This window comes from Dendropsophus ebraccatus, chromosome 2 (assembly GCF_027789765.1).
Source record: "Dendropsophus ebraccatus isolate aDenEbr1 chromosome 2, aDenEbr1.pat, whole genome shotgun sequence".
In the NCBI taxonomy this organism is placed as follows: domain Eukaryota; kingdom Metazoa; phylum Chordata; class Amphibia; order Anura; family Hylidae; genus Dendropsophus; species Dendropsophus ebraccatus.
The window spans coordinates 119083194-119095747 of record NC_091455.1 but is presented as its reverse complement, the minus strand read 5'-3'; positions in this window follow the sequence as shown (position 1 = coordinate 119095747).

Sequence of the window (12554 nt, the reverse complement as noted above, 5' to 3'; positions counted from 1 at the left end):
ATCTGTACATAGTATGATTTTCCTCTTTTTATATTGCATCCTGATTCTTTTCAGGTAAGTGACGTACACACCCATCCATCCATTGATGTAAAAGAAATCATGAAATATCAAAGTAGGCCACTGTTTTCAGTTACTTAATGGGCCAGTTCTCATGCTTGTGTGTCCTTGTTATGCTCTTTCAACAGTAGGCACGGGTTAGCATTGGCTCTCTTTTGTGGCTGCACAACCCAATAAGTCATGTGATACAGTTGACCTAGCAATGTTGAATTTGTCTTTGTCAGGTCTTCAAATTCTTACATTTGTCCATTTTTGTAGCTTGAACATTTCAACATTACTAACTGTGTTGTATACATAGTCTACATTACTGATTTATGCAAGGGGCATATAGCACATGAAGTGTATCAGTACTGGGGCCCAAGTAGTAATAGGCAAATCTATCCAGCGGTGCCACCAGCTCAGTCTGTGGTCAAGGGGTCACAGATTTACTTTAAATGCGGCTTGTTTGAAATAATAGCAGTAAGGAGTTAAATTGGTGAAGGCATTCATTCTGTGAAATAAGGGTCCATTTACACAAAGATTTGACAGATTATCTGCCAAAGATTTATAGCCAAAGCCAGAAACTGACTATAAACAGAGATCAGGTCATAAAGGAAAGCCTGAGATTTTTCCTCTCTTCAAATCCATTCCTGGTTTTGGCTTCAAATCTTTGGCAGATAATCTTTCTGTGTAAATGGACCCTAAAAGATTGTCTGTTTTGCCCCTTATTTAAGGGAGGATGAGGTTAATTTCGGAGAGAAAAACAGAAAAGTGCTGCAGTCTGAAGGCTTCTCAGCTAAAATTTTTAGGGGACATCCCTTCAGTGAACTGATTGGCAGGGTAGATCACCGATCCAGGGGATCGATGAACAGTATGTTCTCAAGTCAGTATGATACACTATCCAATTTATATAACTTATTATACCACATTAAAACCATTAAACCTATCTGATCCTTCTAACGTTATTTATTTTTGTCTATGGGGATATTTGAGGGCTTATTTTTTGTGCTATAATCTACTTTGTATCAGTACTATACTTGCTTACATATGACTTTTTGATTACTTTTTATGACTTTTTTCTGGATGTGACGTGACTAAAAAAAATCTACAATTTTGCACTTTTGGTTGGTGTTTGTGCTTATGCAGTTAATCGTGTGAGATCAGGAATGTAATCATTTAATAGTTTGGGCTATTTCACAAGCAATTTTTTAAATTGAAAAAAAAAAAAAAAAAATAGGAAAAAGGGGTGATTTAACCTTTTTAATATTGGATGGGATAGATATATATATTTATAACGTTTTAACACACTTGTGGTCTCCCCTCAGAGACGTCATTGAGCAATACTATGATTGCACATAGAGATTAATGCAGTACCTATGTACTGCATTGATCAGTGCTCTCACTTGATTGCTACAAAGGGTGTAGGCTGAACTGCAGCACCCCAGGCCTAGCAGAGACTTGGGGCTGTCTGGCGGGAAGTTGATAACCCATCAGCCCACCATTTAAATGCTGTTGTCAGTTTTGACAGTGGCAACTAAATACTTAAATAGCTTACATGGAGGATCGCTTTGTGTCAGCTAGTAGCTATGATCCCCGGTGGCTGTTAGCGAACAGCAGAGTGCCATGGTATAAAAAGTGGTCACATTGTGTGTTCTTTCTGTACCCCCTTATCGGCATCATGTTGGGTAGACCTGTCATGAAGCCTTAAGAGGCTAAAACTCTGGCTTTACCCTACACACTCCATCCATTCCGTTATGGAGGTGATTTGGGAAATTTGTCAAGATATCTGGGCCACCCTGGTATTTCCCAACTTATGTTCCAATACTCACACCCGATTGGGACTTAAGGGGCTGTGTATCAGGGTGGTTTGGTGAACCTCCCCGGTGGGAGGCACCCGTTGGCAATAGGTTTTCCTTCCCTAGAGGGATATCTGACTATTCCTGTGTTTTAAGATCCCCCTTTCTTAGACTATCAGCAGTATGGAACTTGAATTGAACCTGACAGATTTTTTTTTTTATTGGACTTTTTCACAGTAAAATTGGTCTTTTTACACCCCACACACAACCCAACCCATCCCATCCACATGTTCCTAGAACATATCGTATTACAGAAACAGTACAAGAAGACAAAAAGGGGTAAAATAATAATTAACCAAGACAGTAGGCTGATGATCACAAAAAAAACAGAATTACTTACGGTAATGATGTTTTCATAAGCCCATGACAGCACCCCTGGAGAGGACCTCCCACTGCTTGACAGGAAACCTGAGAAGATAAAAGCTGACACACCTCTCCACACCTTCAGTTCATATAAAAGTACTCCAGCGGAGCAAACATATCGTATGATAATTGATAGAAAAATAGAAGAAAAAAATAGAAAGAGAAATCCGTAAGGATAGGTAAGATTAATAGGGTGGGTATACCGGAGGGGTGCTGTCATGGGCTTATGAAAACATCATTACCGTAAGTAATTCTGGTTTTACCCAGACGCCCTATGACAGCACCCCTGGAGGATAAGCAAGTAAATATACGAATTAGGGTGGGACAACAGCAGAAAGAACCTTGCGCCCAAAGGATAGGTCAGAAAGTGGATTCAGTTGGAGTCTGTAGTGACGAAGAAAAGTGTGAGGAGAAGACCATGTTGCGGCCCTACAGATCTGATCTAGAGAGGCGTCTGCTCTCTCTGCCCAAGATGTGGCTACTGCCCTAGTGGAATGTGCGGAAAAGTATGTAGGCGGGTCTTTCCCCTGAGAAGTGTAGGCTAGTGAAATCGTATCCTTAATCCACCTACTAATAGTAGGTTTGGAAGCTAAAGTCCCTCTGTTTTTGCCTGAGAACTGAACTAGTAGGTTCTCTGATTTTCTAAAGTCCTTGGTAGACTCTAAGTAATGTATCAAGCATCTCCTGACATCTAAATTGTGAAAGTTCCTTTCTCCATCATTCTTGGGTCTGTCACAGAAAGACGGGAGAACAATATTCTGTTTTTTATGGAATTCAGATACCACCTTAGGAAGAAAGGATGGAAGGGTCTTCATTGTTACTCTATCCTCCAGGATAATGGTGTGAGGAGGAAAGGCTGATAATGCCTGGAGTTCACTAACTCTCCTAGCAGACGTAATAGCTAAAAGAAAGGTGAGTTTGAGAGATAGCATTTTTAGTGATAAAGACTCTAAAGGTTCAAACGGAGGTTTAGTTAAGGCCTCTAGGACCAGGTTTAGATCCCATGGGGGAATAGTGACTCTAACTGATGGATTTAACCTGAGCGCCCCTGTGATAAACCTTTTAATTAGTAGGTTATCTGCTAGTTTATGGTTTAGGAATGTACTTAGGGCTGAAATCTGAACCTTGAGGGTGCTAGGTTTTAAATTTTTATCCAGCCCTGTCTGCAGAAAGCTAAGAATTAATGGGATGTTAGGTTCCCCTAAAGGGTCTTGTTTTCCCTGAGAAAATTTTAGAAAGGCCCTCCATGTTCTTAAATAGATTGACGTGACTTCTTTTCTACTTGCTAGCATAGTATTTATGACATCGTCTGTGAGGCCCCTACCTCTGAGGATTAGCCTTTCAGCATCCATGCAGTCAAGTGCAAGTGTGGACAGGTCGGGTGCTGTACTGGGCCCTGGGAGAGAAGATTCTTCTCCGGGAGAATCCATGGTTGGGCGACCGACAGCCTTCTCAGCAGCGTGAACCAGGGTCTCTTTGGCCAAAACGGAGCTATGAGAATGACCTGAGCTCTGTCTTCTATTATCTTTCTCAGAACTCTGGGAATCAGGTTGAGGGGGGGGAAGGCATAAGCTATCTCTCCTTTCCAACTCTGAGAAAGTGCGTCTACCGCCGCTGGGCAGTCTCCTGGCCTGAGGGAGTAGAACTTCTTGACTTTTCTGTTCGCCCTGGTCGCAAATAGGTCGACTGTTGGAGGCATGAATCTGCTGGTGATCTGCTGAAACACCTCCTCGCTGAGAGACCACTCTGATTGGGTTATTTTCACCCTGCTTAGGAAGTCCGCCTGGATGTTTTGGTCCCCCCTGAGATGCACTGCTGTTAGTGACAGTAGATGTTGCTCTGCGAACAGGAAAATTTGGGCTGATAGTTGCAGGAGAGTCTGGCAGCGTGTCCCCCCTTGTTTGTTTATGTAAGAGACAGCTGTGGTGTTGTCTGAGTATACTAAGACATCCTTTGAGGACACTAAAGGCTCTAGGTCTTGTAGGGCTTGAAAGATCGCATACAGTTCTTTGAAATTGGAAGTCTGCTGTCTGAGATGAGGAGGCCAAGTGCCCTGGGTAAAGGTATTGCCCAGGTGAGCTCCCCAGCCCCAGGGGCTGGCGTCCGTTGTTAGATTTAGTTGTTGTGCAGGTGACCATCTTACCCCCCTCCCCAGATTTTTGGGGTCCATCCACCAACGGAGACTTATCCTTGCTCTGGAGGATAAATGGAAGGTCTTGTTTAGCGTTTGCTGAATGCCATTCCAATGCTGAAGAATGTCCCATTGTAAGGCTCTGGTTCTGGACTGAGCCCAGAGTACTGATTGGATACAGGATGTAAGTAGCCCCAACACCGACATTGCATGTCTCAACACCGGTTTGGGGCAGAGAAAGAGTTTTTCTGCTCTCCTGATAACTACCTCTCTCTTTGGGGGAGGGAGAAGGGATAATAGTCTCTCTGAGTCCAGTAGAGTGCCCAGAAATACACAATGCCTGGAGGGACATAGGTTTGATTTTTTCAGATTTATGTTCCACCCTAATCTCCTGACAATGTCCGATACTAGCTGGATCTGGGCTTGAAGATGCGGGATTGAATCTGCTACCAGCAGGAAGTCGTCCAGGTATGGTATTATGAGGATATCTTGTTTTCTGATATAAGATGTCATATCTGCCACAATCTTTGTGAAGGCTCTTGGCGCCTGAGATACTCCGAATGGCAGGGCTCTGTACTGGAGGTGAGTCCACTTTCCCGCTATACATACTGCCACTCTGAGAAACCTTTGATGTATCGGATGGATGGGAACGTGATAGTATGCGTCCTCCAGATCTATTGACGCCATGACGCAGTGTGGGGACAACAAATTTATTGTGGACTTCAAGGTCTCCATGCGGAATCTTTTGTATAGGAGGAACTTGTTGAGACCCTTTAGGTTTATGATGACTCTGTAAGAGCCATTTGGCTTTTTTACCAAGAACAGTGGGGAATAGAACCCCTGCTGGTGTTGTAATGGAGGAACTGGGATCAAAACATTCTTGTTGATCATAGACAAAACCTCTTCCTCTATAATCATTTGTTTTGCCCGATCTGACAGGATTCTGGTGGGGAGGAATCTGTCTACTGGTGGGCTTCTGAACTCCAGAAGCAGACCAGAAGAGATTGTATTTAGAACCCAAGGACTGGGAGAAATTTCCCTCCAGGCCTGGGCAAAAAAAGACAGGCGCCCCCCCCCCACCTGCATCCCGTCATTGTTGAGGGGGTTTAGGTTTATCGTCCTTGGAGTTGAACAGGAATCCTCTGCCTTTCCCTGGCACTCTGAACTTCCTGTTGTCCTGGTTGGGACGAAAGGACCTTCTGGTTTGTCTTCTGCCACGAAAGGACTCCTGCTGTTTGGGGGGAGCGGGAAATTTTTTCTTGTCTGATGCCTTCTCTAGGAGAGAATCTAGAACAGGACCAAATAGCAAATCTCCATTACATGGAATACCACATAATTTTCCCTTTGCGGCTACATCCCCTTTCCATGCTTTGAGCCAAAGTGCTCTTCTTGCGGAATTAGACAGCGCTGCTGCCCTTGCTGACATCTTTATGGTGTCTGTAGAGGCGTCTGCTAGGAAGTCTACCGCTTTGGATATCACAGGTAAGTCATCCAGTACCTTAGTGGTATCCTGATCATTAGTTAACTGAGTCTTTAATTTAGTTAGCCACATTCTTAAGGGTCTTGTCACGCAGGTAGCTGCGATACTGGTCCTTAATGCACCTGTAGCTGCCTCCCAAGTTCTCTTGGAAAAATAGTCAGACTTTCTGTCCATGGGATCAGAAAGAGACCCGAGATCATCAAAGGGAAGGCTATTTTTTCTCGCAATCTTTGCCACAGGTGCATCAATAGCCGGGGCCTTATTCCATGAGCTACATTCGCCCTCCTCAAAGGGATATTTCCTCTTATAATACCTGGGAATAAAAAATTTTCGGTCTGGGTTTTGCCACTCGTTGTCAATTAATGCCTTAATACTTTTGTGAACAGAGAAGTTATGCATCTTTTTGGGAGCTAACCCCTCATATAACGCATCCTCAGGTGACACCGTCACCTCCTCCTCCACTATATTCATCGAGGATCTGATTGCTTTAATAAGCTGTTCAGTATCTTCTGTAGGACAGAGAGCTCTAGAAGTGGAAGGCTGCTCCTGATCTTCATTAGAAGAAATTAAATACACTTCTCCTTCTTCCTGATCCTCACTTGGAGCTATTGGAGGTTCAGAGGTTACTGAAAATCCAGGAGCAATGAGTGGGGTTTCTGCAGCTGGCCTATCAAATCCTAGATTTCTTAGGGAAAGCTGCACTTCGTCCCTGACCACTTGTTTTAAGTTATCCGCCAGGGAAGAGGCCTCCTGAGCCACTAACTTATCCACACAGTATTGGCAAAGTGACCTGGAATAATCATCTGGCAGTAAATTTCCACATTCCCCACATTCTTTATGGTGGTGTTTAGATGATCTCTTCCTATGGGATCTATCAGATGCCTATAAAGCAATAATTTAACGCCAAATTAGCAATATAAGACAAAGAGGAGGGAATACTCTCACCAACATGCCCCTCGTCCCACTGGTACCGTGTCACGGTCTCTCGAAGATTTGGACGATCTCTCATGGCGTTCCCGATCTCTCCTGCCCGAACTTTCAGACATAATGTCGGCAAGGCAGGTTGTTATCTCCTGATAACTGTAGGCTGGCTGGGTGAGTCCCTCTCCTGGACGCCTAGGAGTATGGACGAAGTGCTGGAGTGCCCCTGGCCCTATAAGCACCTGGACCGCCTCCTCCACAGCTGCTGGATGCGGCGTCCCGGCGTGTGACGTCATCAGCCAGCGCCGCGCAGCCCCGCGTCACTTCGGGCGGGTACGCGGCGTCTGACGTCACCACGCGTGCGTACGCACGCACGTCACGTGACCCGGAAGTGCCGCGCCAACAGCGGCACTCCGGGCATGCGCAAATGCGCTCCGTGAGTGAGCTGGCGGGACGGACACGGCCTACCCAAACTACAGCCCCTGGAAGACCCCCGCCCGGGAGCGGAGATCCCCCAGGAACCGCAGGAGCCTGCAGCACCCTCCAGGGACCTCAGCCCAGGCTTATCCGGCTGCTGTCCGCAGACAGGCTTCTGCCTCCAGGGAGCCCCACTACTAAGATTCAACTACGGGGGACCTGCAGCCAAGAAGGTATGGAGTTCTGTGCCATCTTCACCCAGGATGGGCTCTTCTGAGGCCTCCTATCCGCAGGACAGGAAACCTGAACTGAAGGTGTGGAGAGGTGTGTCAGCTTTTATCTTCTCAGGTTTCCTGTCAAGCGGTGGGAGGTCCTCTCCAGGGGTGCTGTCATAGGGCGTCTGGGTAAATCTCAAATAACCTATTTGTATAGGCATTCTGGGACAATGGGTCTTACACTGTATACATAAAGGAGCTAAGACTATTAACAGGCTAGTGCTAATGTAGCGCAGGGTCACTAAATATAATTATACATCACTAAATTACATTGCTACTTTCCATTGTTATTAAGTAGCCTGTCTGTGAAGGATGGCAATCCAGGAGAATCTATCAAAGGGCCCCATATTGTTTCAAACTAAGACATAGCCTTATAGTCTTGTACACAGCTTTTTCTAATTTAATGACAGTGTTTAGCCTAGCCATCAATTCCCGTACCATGGGTACTACAGTTTGTATCCAGTATCACACAATTAACTTCCAAGATTACAAGATCATAGCTATTTCAATACCCAATGGCTCAGTACCTGTTGTAACTAGACCCAATATGTATTCCAGGGTTTCAGCAGGAATTTTGACACCATACACTTGTCTAATCAACCCCACAACTTCCCTCCAAAACTCTTCCAGGGCTGTACAGCTTCACATCATATGAAGAATATGAGCATCTCGGGTACACAGAATCAGGGCATGCCCATATCCTACATAAAAATCTAGGCGTACGGTACACCCTATGAAGGATAAACAGTTGCGACATTCTTTGTGCCTCAGATACGGCCAGCTTAGGCGTCAGTGCCAAAATGTCTAATCATTGGTCAGACATAATAGGACCCACATCACTTACCCACTGCTCCTGCACCGTCAGTGGTCTACAAGCATGAAAGGATGCCAATAACTCACTGTACAGTATTGAAATGAAACCTTTTAATGTCAGTGGATTTAAGGAGAGAATTTAATGCAGCATGGAGTGAGAATCATGGTGGCGTTCTGAACTTCGATTCCAAGGCATGGCGTAACTGGAGATAGTGGAAGAACATGGAATGTGGCAACTCAAATTCCAACTGCAACTGGGCATATGGTTTAAAGGGAACCAATCAGCCCGTTTGAGCTGATATGGTTCCCTTGAGCATTGTATAAAGCACCTGGAGCGGCCCCTGCTTGTACCGGCCGCAGCAGGTGCTTTATAACGGAGAAAATGACTTTTATTAGTATTAGTATTTAGTAGTCATGGTGGGCGGCAAAAAGTTTAGCAGTGTAGAGTGAGAGATTAGCTCAGGGCTCTCCATCACGCGGAGCCTGAAAATCAAAATAGAGCCACCTTATGTTATCAGATGTAGACTTACTGTGCATGAAGCCTGTCTGATCACAATGGAGCAAACAGGAGATAACATTTAAGAGCCTGTTGGCCAGGGTCTAAGCAAGTACATTTACATCCACACATTACAGCCGACATTAACTCTACCCTCCTCATAGGCCCCCAATTTAGGCAACAAGCATTTAACATACTGCTTGAAAAATTTAGAAGGTAAGCCATCTTTACCAGGAAAGGCTTTCAACGCTAATGCCAGCTCTTCCACAGACAGGGGAGAGTCCACCGAAGCTTTAATTTCAGTAAACGTGATGCGGTGGATCGGCATACTGACTCCCCTAACGTGAAGAGTATGTAGCATAATAGGCATGTCCCACCTACAGTTTATTAAGTATTTACTATCGTCTGTAAGATGCGTCTCAGAAAGGCAAAGGATGGCTGGTTGGAGATGTCTCAGATACTGAAATTCTGCCAGCCTCTTCACAGGTGAACCCATTTCCCTGACATTTCAGGAAACCACATTTACCGTTGATACCATTATTAAATATAATCACGTTCAGAAGACCAGGATGCCGTCCGAGATGCATTATACAATAGACCCCTCCACACTAGCTGAAGAAAATAAGACAATGAAATAGCACAGAAGACCCCCCAGCCTGTCATTACCCCTTTAAGGACGGGGCCAATTTTCGTTTTTGCGTTTTCGGTTTTTCCTCCTTGTGTTTAAAAGGCCATAGCACTTGCATTTTTTCACCTAGAAACCCACATGAGCCCTTATTTTTTGCATCACTAATTGTACTTTGCAATGACAGGCTGAATTTTTGTATAAAGTACGCTGCAAAACCAGAAAAAAATTCAAAGTGTGGTGAAATTGAAAAAAAAGACTCCATATACGGCAAGTCTCTGCTTTGTAGTAGCTGGCATGGAGCGAACAACATGCTAGCCATTTAACCATTTAGACAGCACTGACAGCTGCATTTAAATTGCCTAACTGTAGGACATTGGTTTGAATTGGCTAAAGGTCTGACTGTCCTGGTATGACAGGAATTGTAGTTTTGAACTAGTTGGAAGCATGAAGGTTCCCCATCTCTGCTTTATTAAATTTGTGCACTGTGACATTATTATCTTTATCTTGTGTAATTAAGTAAATTAGGGCATTTGGTGCACTGGGCGCATTCCTTTAGCCTTCACTGCACCATTCCACCTGCATGCGTCTGAAAAACACCTATGGATATTTAGCTGATACTCGGCAGTGACATCACTTTAGGCTGCTGTTCACTGTAGAGTCAGTAGGAGGGTGGATCAGTGAGCGGGTGCAGAGATTTAAGACTGCCATCCAGGGCTGTGGAGTCGGTAAGCCGCGACTCTAACTCCTGCTCCTTCATAAATGCCCAGTCAGATACCAGGGAAATTATCACACTGGCTCAGCAACTTCTCCCTAATGTCCTACATGATCCTGGGGCGAATAAAGAAAGATATAAAGCAGCTTCTTCTGTGTGTGCAGTGGATGCAGCCAGTCTCCAGCCTCCATGTCCTGAACTACTCACAACTAGACTAGATGGAGCAGGTGATCTTTTCCTGCTGACAGTCTTTTATGTTTCTGACTAAATATTTACCTTTCACAAAGATACACTGCTAACAATGCCAGATACCTGTGATACAGAGGTCATCCATAGTAATATAGAGGAGTCAGCCATAGTGATAGAGAGGGGGTCACACATAATGATATAGAATGGTCACTGTGGGGGCATGGGGACAGGTAAATTGAACGTCTTTATAATGATCCCACCATCCCCTGTCCCCACTGAATTGTTGGCCAGAATACCCCTTTAATTTATGCCTCTTTCTCTCACACAAAGCCTGCTTCAGCCATAGCATACATACACAGCCTGCTGCAACCATAGCGCGCGCGCACACACACACACAGCCTGCTGCAGGCATAGCATGCATACACACACAGCTTGCTGCAGCAGTAGCACACACACACACACACACACACACACAGCATGCTGCATCAATAGCGTGCGCATACACACAGCCTGCTGCAGCCATAGCATACACATATAGCCTGCTGCAGCCATAGCATACACATATAGCCTGCTGCAGCCATAGCATACACACACAGCCTGCTGCAGCCATAGTAGACACATTCACAGCTTACTGCAGCAATAGCACACACACGGAAATAAAATTTGTCACCTGTAATTTTCTTTTTCTGTTTCTGGAGTCCGAAGGCAGCACAACAATGGGTTAAGTTCAGGTTCCCTGGAACAAGTCAGAAGAGACTAATTAGCAGTAATTAACAATCAAAGATAATTAAGCTCCTATAAGACTGCAGAGAGACCACCAACACACTGAGTAGTATGCAGCAAAAAACAACTTTATTGGGGGGGCCTTTGTGCTGCCTTCGGACTCCAGGAAAAGAAAATTACAGGTGACAAATTTTAATTTCCTTCCTGGACGTCCTCCGGCAGCACAACAATGGGATTTGTGAAGCCTTTTAAGGGGGGGAAATACTCTCTGCAGCCCCTTGTAGCACTTTTTTGCCGAAGGCTGAGTAGGTAGACATGTCTAATCTGTAATGTCGGATGAAGGTGGCCGGACTTGCCCACGTCGCCGCTCTGCAGATTTCTTCCAGCAGAACGCATCTGGATTCGGCCCAAGAGGTGGCAGTAGATCTCGTCGAATGAGCTCGGAGATGACTTGGAATCTCAAGACCTTCTTTATTGTAGCTATAGTGTCTCTAATCCACCTGGACAGGGTGGGCTTGGATGCTTTATTACCTTCTGTTGATGAAGAAAAAAGGAGGAAGAGGTGTTCAGATTTTCTTACTGCACTGACTCTGCTCAGATAGCATAAGACTGATCTCCTCACATCCAGTAGTGCCACTGCAGGATCCGTAGAGTCAAGGGAAGGCAGGACGATCTCCTGATTCATGTTGAAGGATGATACTTTGGGGCGAAACCCCGGAAGGGTACGTAGTACTAAGCAGTCACCTAGGTCTCTCAGGTAAGGTTCCCTCAATGACCGCGCCTGGAGTTCGCTCACCCTTCTTGCTGAAGCCATAGCGACCAGAAAAAGTGTTTTCCATGACACATATTTTATGTCTGCCGTCTCAAGTGGTTCAAATGGTTCTTGAACCAGATGCTTTAACACCAGAAGTAGATCCCAGGAAGGCAAGGGACTTCTTACTGCAGGTACTATATTCTTCACAGCTTTGAAGAAAGTCTTGACCATCGGATTATTAGAAAATTTCCCATTAAGATGTGCATTAATTGCTGTGAATTGCAGCTTCAAAGTATTTAGTTTCAGACCTTTTTTCAATCCTTCTTGCAAGAAGTGTAGAACTGAAGGGAGGGAAACTTCTGAGGTAGAAGGGCTGATGGTAGACTTAAAGACCTTCCAGATTCTTTCATATGTCTTGAGTGTGTTTGGTTTCCTGGCTTTCGCTAAGGTTTGTATGACTTCTTCTGAGAAACCTTCTTGGCGAAGTTGATCTAGTTCACCAACCAGGCTGTTAAGTGGAGTCTCTCGAGATCTGGGTGGTATAGTCCCCTCTGGGAAAGGAGGTCGGGACGAGGTGGTAGCTTCCAGAATCTTCCTCTCGAGAGTGACCAGACGAGCAAAAACCAGGCCCTGCGAGGCCAGAACGGGAGAATTAAGATGGCTTTGGCCCTCTCTTGTTTGACTTTTTCTAGAACCTTCTGAATCAGAGGAACCGGAGGGTAGGCGTAGACAAAAGTTGTCTTCCAAGACATAGACATCC